Raw genomic sequence first — 8,568 nt, forward strand, 5'->3', positions numbered from 1 at the left:
TCACTGGATGTAACATTGGACATAAAACAGAACCGAGTGATCCCTCTCCATTTTTCTCCAAGAAGGTGATACTCACTGAAACTGCTTGTAGTTGATTGCAGCTCTGCGACGATGTAAGTTTTAGTAGACACTGGGTTTCTGGCTCTCCTTGTAGAACTTATTCTTTTTTTAATAGAGTTTACAATTGTGCAATGGTGAACAGAGGGTGGACTCCTTAGAGCAAGCATGGGAGGAGACATATTAGGCAAGCTTTTCGGAATATTGTCTGTAATGTGAAAGCATAATCTGTCATAAACCGAAGAAGTTTACAGTATAAAAGAACATCTGTAATGTTTTGTAATAGGTATATACTATTGGGAAAAGAATGTCAAATGGCCCCTCGCCGAGAACAAAACTATTATTTACAAAAAGACAAACACATTATATAGAATTTTCTTTTCAAACAAATTGGGGTTATAACATAAGGAAGTCCGCTCATAATTCTATTTTAAGTAGAAAAGATGGCATAGAACAATATGAAGAGTATCAATCGTCAATTGCTTCCCCACTTATGAAATCGGGGAAAGAAATGATTCCTTTACAATTTCACTTGCGCATTGACAAACACAAAAAGAAATATTAGTATGTAATAACATGAACAATTGATTTAGGTGTGCAGAAAAACGGCTTAGTGTCGCAAAAGAAACTTGTCGAAATCATTCCCAAGAGCTATATAAAATTTAGAAAAATCCAAAGTAGTAGATATGAATGGCCTTGTCGTAAGTGGCCATTGTAGCTTCCTTCAAGGCTTCACTCATTATTGGATGTGCATGGCATGTCCTAGCAATATCCTCGCTTGAAGCTCCATATTGCATGGCGGACAAGATCCTCATGAATGAGTTCCCCAAAGATTAGGAGACATGATGTGAACCCCCAATATCTTGTCGGACTCTTTCTCGATCGCAATTATTTTCACCAACCCTTCTGCATCATCAATAGCTTTGGCCCCCGCTATTTGCCGGAAAGGGAACTTGCCCACACGGTATTCAATGCCAAAAGTCTTCACTGTTCCTCGGTCTTTCCAACAGATGCCACCTCGGGGTGAGTGTATACAACCCTGTGTACCATGTCATAATCAACATGACCCTCCTTTCCTGCTATAAACTCCACACAAGCAACACCATCCTCTTACGCCTTGTAAGCTAGCATGGGACCCGGGAATGACATCACCAATAAGCGTAGACACGGGAACATTTGTGGCAAAGCTCATTCACCGGGATACGACCAACATTATCGGTGTTTACACCAATCTTGTCAAGATCAAGCCCGGCTGTGAATGGATTCCTTCCGGTGAGATAAGATCGAACAACATCGGCTTCTAGTGTAGTCCGCTCACCACCGGTGATGGTTCCAAAGTCAGCTTGACACCTTCACCAGAGGAGTCTACTCCAACTAATTGTCTTGAACTGTCTGTTACGGACAACTTATTCATTCACCATTTTTCAATCCTTTTCGAATTGCGTTTGATTGTGTTTAGTTTATGATTTCAGTCACCAATTAGTTTGTATATAAGCAATCCAGTGTTATATTGTACATCGTCATTTTAGAGGATGGAAAAACACAGTCTAGCTTAGAAACATATGTTAGGGTTTAGGGACCTATTTCCAGACTCAAACATAAAAAATCACACACTATTCAAGGAGAAACAGATGAGGCAAAGCCACAAAGGAGACAGTTTCAGAAGTTGTTTGCTAATTATGTGATCCAGATCATCCCGATTTGACTAAATTTCTTGACGATCAGCCAAATGATGAACCTAAGTATCTCACTTTCACCTCATGAGTTTGGGAGAATTTTTGCTTCTCTATTTATTCATTCTAATGAATAGTAGCGCCATAAGGACCGAATTTGCTCTCCAGTTATTTATCTCCATTTTCCTGTTGTAATTCTAGCATCATGAACTCAGAAATAAAGTGGTTCAAATTGTAAATGAGCTGCGGGTTACCTGGTGAACAATCCCAAGGATCCATCTCAAGTATATCATTTTTCATCTTGAACTCCAATTGAGAATGAGGAATAACATTTCCATTTTAAGAGTCGTTTCTTTTCCTTTTTATCCTAAAAGCGTAAAGGTTTATTTATAATAAATGGACAATTACCGATATACTCACTCCATCAAACACTTCTCCCATTCCAATTCAAATCAAACACACTATACAACAAAAATATAAAATGTGGGGAAATAGCAAGAGAAAAGAAATTGAGTACTGGCCCGGCCAGGTTTTATTCAAAGTCTTGCGTTGAAAGCGGGTTGGTCGTTAGACTTGGCTTTTCTGGACCATGGCTGACCCTGGAGTTCTTCCATCCACTTCTTCATTACTTGCTTCGCTCCATTGGTGGGACGCAGGAAAATCGTACAGCTGCAAATATAAGTACGACCTTTTGTTTCCTGGAGGTGGCAAATCTGAATAGTGCTTCAGAGGTTTCACTTAACCATATGAAGAAGGATAGGAGTAAGTACTGTGACAATAAAAAGAAGAGGCGTATGTATCCAAGTAATTATGTTGCATAAAGAAACATTTAAACAGTACAAAAAAAAATAAGACAATGGTCAGGAAGGCTAGTCAGTATGGTTTATTTTATGCTAAAGGTTATCTAATAGCCCACAAGTACGTTCGTCCTACAGGCTCCTTCAATGTGTAAGGTGAAGTACTACAGCCTTGTCATCAGCAAGGTAAAGGGCTTCCCATCTTCATCACTGAAGAATTTCTTAATTGTGCTCCATAGGAAATGTGTAAAATTACATTTGGTCAATCTTCTATTGGTATCTGAATGTACACAAGAATACACATTTTGACTTGTCAACATGTGCATGCGCTTAAATCAACCAGAAAACAAACAGTCAAATAATACTATTAACATTTAAGTGCATATACAAATTCATATATCAATGTCGGATTAACAAAAAGTGTTGTGTCAACCTGCAAAACTGTTAGTGAAGAAGTTAATCAAGGAAAACTTTCTGCATAAGCATAGTATCTCCCTCACAAATATGAACAGGGGCATTTCATGTCAGTTCCTGATTTTAATTACTACAACATATATATACAATAGACACGTAGAAAGTTTATAGATGGAAAGAATATCAGAACTTCACAACATTCAGATAAAATGTATCCCATAAGATTTGACACCCCTAATTAGTCCTGGCCTGTTTGAAACAAAAACAGTTTCTAATACAAATCAATTAGCAAGTAGGAAGAGAAGTAAATACAAAGTGAATATTTGGGTATGTCATTTCTAACAGTGTCATGTACTCATGCTACCATACAAAAAGAAATTTATAAATTTCAATGCACAAGGTTAGCCGTAGAAGCACTACTTGTGAGATGAGACAACCAAATTCTCATCTCATATAGTAGCTTTTGTAGATCATTTTTGAACCTTGTCAATATTTAATTAGAGGCCTTCATATTATAATTATTTAATTATGACACTAATATTAACAAAAATACTTAATTAAGTTGCAGTATTGATTCGATGAGTGGACAAACGCCCTCCTAAAGACTGGACTATTGTCGCCAGGACCTCCTAAACAATCTCATTTTTTATAATAGCTTTGGTGAACAACATACTTGCCTCGACATCCAGTCCAATTCACGTTCACCAAGTTGGCATCTAATTAGAAATCCCTACAATTTAAAACTAAATATCAAATGACAAACACAGTAATATACTTGTAAACATTTGATTGTGAATTACTATGCATAAAGAATTTTTTTTTTTTCAAAATGCAATAGTTTGTAACCTGATAAAGTTCTCTGACTTTACACTTCCATCTCTGCCATATTTATCGTAGTTCTGGTGCGCGAGCATATCAACTTTCTTGCCAATTTGATTTCCTTCCATGTAGACCTTGACAAAGAAAGTAGGTTGAGATATTATTGGGGGGCAGTAATCTACTTCTTCATCCCTACAGTGAAAAATAAAGACCAATTAGTACATGAATCCTATCCTTTTGGCGAATTCAAAAACTAAAGAATCAATTAGCATCAACCATAAACCTAACAATAGTTGAATTCATAAAACTTAAAATGGGAACTGTCCACACTCTCGGTTCTATTGCACATATGCACCATAATAAGAAACCCATTTCGAGGGAGAATCCAAACAGGGAATTGTCCTACGTGCCACTATGAACTATACAATTTTGTCCTTATACAAATATCTGTGTGTCTTACTACTGTAAGTAGCATGGGTTGTAACTCCCCATGTGCGCTTTAGTAGGTAACCACACAACCTAACAAAATCACTTCTCATCTAGATACTTGTAAGACAGTAGCAACCAACACACAACTTGTTTAGCAAGTTCTTGGAAACTTCATGTTTAGTAGGCTCTTTAGAAACCTAACATTCATTTAAGCGAAAAAAGAAAGGAAAATATAGAAAAAGAAAAATCATGACAACATAGACGACCCCAAGAGAGAAACAGTGTACCTTTTCCCTTCACTCTTATAATTTACCAGGTTGTTCTTGATATATCAAATAAAATTTGAAATAGGTAGAGAAATTCAATCTGAACAAAACAATGCAGAGTCGTCCAAGTCAGTAAGATTCTCGCCAAGCACTTCCTGTTGGAATTGTCATTGTCAGATCGAAAAGCAAAAAAGTTGATATAGATATGATACCCTTTTCTCACCAAAAGACATCATTGATCTCAACCGCCTAAACTAAAGTGGGTAATGCGATTTTTTTTTTTTTGGGTGGAAAGGTACTGAAAATAGATGACACACAAGCTCTATTCCCCGAAAAGATAAATAGTTATCTGTTCCAATCTGCTAAAAACCTCATGTTTAATAGTAAATTAGAGGTTCTAAACTAAAGAGAAACTTGAATTTGAAAGTCCGCAAGGAGTAATGTGGTAATGTAAATGGCTTAATTTAATAGAAAAGCAATCCCTTTTTCTCTTTTCATGCATTTCGCCTGACCGGTTGCAATGAGCAATGCTAATGCTAATGCTTTTGTTTACTTCAACAGAGATGTTGAATAGCAAACATTGTACGAGAAAATTCAGTATCTTCTAGTGGATGTTAACAGAATGATGTAACTAATAATGTATGCCAAAAGACCTTATTTACTTCATTCCTTTAACATCCACCAATCTCATCGAGAAATCAATCCACTTTGAGTATTTTGTACCATCAGTTCTACGCTAATGAAAAGAAACAATGAAAATGATATCATTGCGTTGATGAGTAGCTTGCATGCACTTTGAAATTGAAGAGTTGGCTGCATGTTGAGATGAAGCTGAAAGGCTTACCCCAAGACTTATATCTATGCCAGAATTCGTTATTGATTGAGATTATATTATCTCAAAGCAATATCACTCTGTCCGACCTTGCCCAATCGCTCTGCCCTCAGTAGGAGTTCAAAAGGTAATAGAAGGAATCAACCCTTGCTACCTATTCCTCAAACAGGAAAAAAATAATTCATAATAGTGACTTTAGTATAAAGGGAGGCCATAAAGTTTATTTTTGACTTCTTTAATTCAGTAAAGCACCAAATATGTAGAAGCGGTATCTCAGCACCAGTTTCTCATCTTTAAATGCTACTGCTAACTATGCTAAACAATCTAGATCGGTTCTGATAGAGCAAATATTTAAATATTATTCTGTTTTATTAAGCTATTTTTAACTTTCAAAAATATTAGACAAATAGGGTGAATTTATTTAGATCAAGACTTCAAGTTCTAGGCATAATTTTATCAAGTTATGATTATATAGCCCCATTGTGGTGGGATGACTACATGTAGAGATGGGACACCAATTCTAGACATACTAAGAAACTTTAGAATTATTTTTTAGTTTAAACTTATGAAAATGCCTTTGAATAAAATCAATACATAAACCACGGAACTCTATGCAACTAAAATGAAGTAACTTATTATTCAAAATTAGGCTTTTTTCATAAATTAGGTCTCAAGTATAAAGCATGGTAGGAAACCGAACTTAATTGAAAATTACTTAATTGAATCAAATTCGGTACTCACGGGAACAACTCCACAAGTTTAGGGCAAAACTCCGCTTCAATAACAGCTTGGATTTTATCGTTTGTACCATCGAAAGGTAAGATAATGCACATCACGATCAGTTAAGACTTCTTCATCATTTGAATGAATCGGGCGCTCAATATTTGGAAGTGAGGTTTTGTCTGCCATCTTGTTTTTCGAAAGGAACATAACATCGTTAGTAATCCCAACCTCTTAATAACCCCACAAATAAATAAAATGCAACTCATCACTAACGGTTCAAATGGAGGTTGTGGTTTGCCTCTGCAGAAATTGGATAGAGTCCATGTTGCATTTCTCAACAGAGAATTTGGCATGCTCATTCAATTTGTGCCAACAGAGGAATTAATGCCCCATGTCCAAGGATAAGGTCGACATTTGGGAGAATCACCAACAACATTACCAAATGCCCAAACAGCCTACATTTTCCAAAACAAAATAGTCTCACAAGATGCTAAGTTTCTACAAAAATGCACAACCTGTTTTTCGGTTATCAAACACACAACCTGAATAGGAAACCTGCTCTCTCACATCATCACTCGGAGAACCAAGAAGCTGCACAAAGATAGGAACAGCCCCATGATCAATTACAACCCTGGTGTTCTCAGACATTCCAGAAGCAATATTGGTAAGTGCCTAAGCTGCCTCAAACTGCTCAAACCCAAAAATAACCAAAACAACATTATAATCAACACAAATACTACTCACTACTCAAACACTGTAAAAACAGCATTTAACAAACCTGAAGTTGTGTAAAGTCCTCACTCCTAAGAAACTCCACAAAACGCAGAACCACCCCGATTGAATCACTTCCTCAATTGGCGGGCTTCGCTCTATACATAAACAATTCACAACACAACACAGTCACAAATTGCACCAAAATAAATAAAAACTAATAACATAACACTTACCAATGGAAAGCAACTTCCGAAACTGCGTAGTCGATTCAAGCTGCAAAAAAACCAACCCACCCTCACCTTCACTGCTCCTCAACAACCTCTTCGTCGAGCTTTGTTGAGCAATCAGTTGGTTCATTTTTTCTTGTTCGGGTACTCTTACAATATCCGCCTTTTAGTCGCCCATCCTTTTCTCTATTTCTATGCTCGATTAGCCGTGTTGTTGACCCCTGTATTTTTTTTGAGATGGGAGAGGTCTTCTAAGAGATTTTATGTGAGACAAAGAAGGGGTAAGCATAGTTACAGATGTGGGAGAGAATGGAAAAGAAACGGTTCTTATTCTCTAATTAGACTTTTCCATTTCTTAACCTATTATTAAATAACACAATTATTACTAATTAAATGACATTAATAGTAATGCGTACAAATGAGAATGGCGTGGATTTGGTTTTCTAATATACTCCTACATGAAAAGACTGATTGGCCCTATTTAAAAGTGTTAAGCAATTGTTTTATTTAAGGACAATATCGGTACTAAAAATTTATAAATACATAAAAAGACAAAGTAGTCCTTATTAATAAATAGCTAGGCATCTTATTTTATTATTCATCAAGGGTATTATGCGTCAGAAAAAGTCCCGGATGAATTTAAGAGGCCACAATCATTATAGATATACTAGTAGTAGAGATTATAGACATTATATTTAATGTCCGATAACCAAAGGATGGAGCATGCAATATTTGTAAGATATGATATAATAGTCCAAAGACCACTATATCATATCTTCCATAAAGTGGTCAATAAGTCAAAACATTATTGACTTTTGGTTTCTAAATTGATGTGTGGGTTACTTCTAAGTAAATATCATATTTACTCATGCCTTAATTACATTGGCTAATTAAGAGAAGAAGGTTACATTTTATGTTTCACCTTTTATGGGAAAGGGAGATAAAAAGACTTGGAATATTAAGAGTGTAACCTTAATATTAAGAGTGTAACCATCGTCCTCTCTCCATCCTTTATATAATAGTGTAGAAACCCCATTTTTCACACTACAACAATTAACACAATAAAGAATATAAATGTTTGAAAGAGAAACGGTGTTTGGCTATCGGATTCAACGCATCACTCTTACAATGGATCAAGGTACAATTTTATTGTTTTATTATTTACATTCTTTATATAATGTGAAATAATCTATGATTTATGATCCTCTAAATACTATTAAATTAGTATTACATATAGTATCGGAGCAAAGGATTGAATCATATTTATTTCCTATAAAATTGTGATTTCAATAATATTAAAAGTGTTGTTTTTGCCGATATTTATTTAATGTGATTCCATAAATTTTTTGGAATATAATCTAAACTATGTTAGAATACTCTTGTTGTCTTGCTTAACTGATTGTGAGCACATGACTAGATAGCCTTTCATATTTTATAATATTTCTTTTGGCTACTTTATGGTAATTTATGGATTTTATTGGTTCAAACTAGATCCTGTTATTTGTTAATTTGAGAATGAAGTTTGAGGATTAAAACAAACATGATGATGTCAGGATATATATAAACTTGGTATGTTATGTTATAAGGTAAATACGTGCCTTTGCATATATATATATT

The 8,568-nt window shown here is 35.4% G+C and overlaps 1 pseudogene; it reads right to left on the reverse strand.

Moving 5' to 3' along the window:
- Positions 1 to 868: 868 nt before the first annotated feature.
- LOC147483073 (importin subunit alpha-1a-like) lies at positions 869 to 7,081 on the reverse strand (annotated as a pseudogene).
- Positions 7,082 to 8,568: the final 1,487 nt, after the last annotated feature.

The sequence above is a fragment of the Coptis chinensis genome, chromosome 8 (genome assembly GCF_015680905.1).
Source record: "Coptis chinensis isolate HL-2020 chromosome 8, ASM1568090v1, whole genome shotgun sequence".
NCBI lineage: Eukaryota > Viridiplantae > Streptophyta > Magnoliopsida > Ranunculales > Ranunculaceae > Coptis > Coptis chinensis.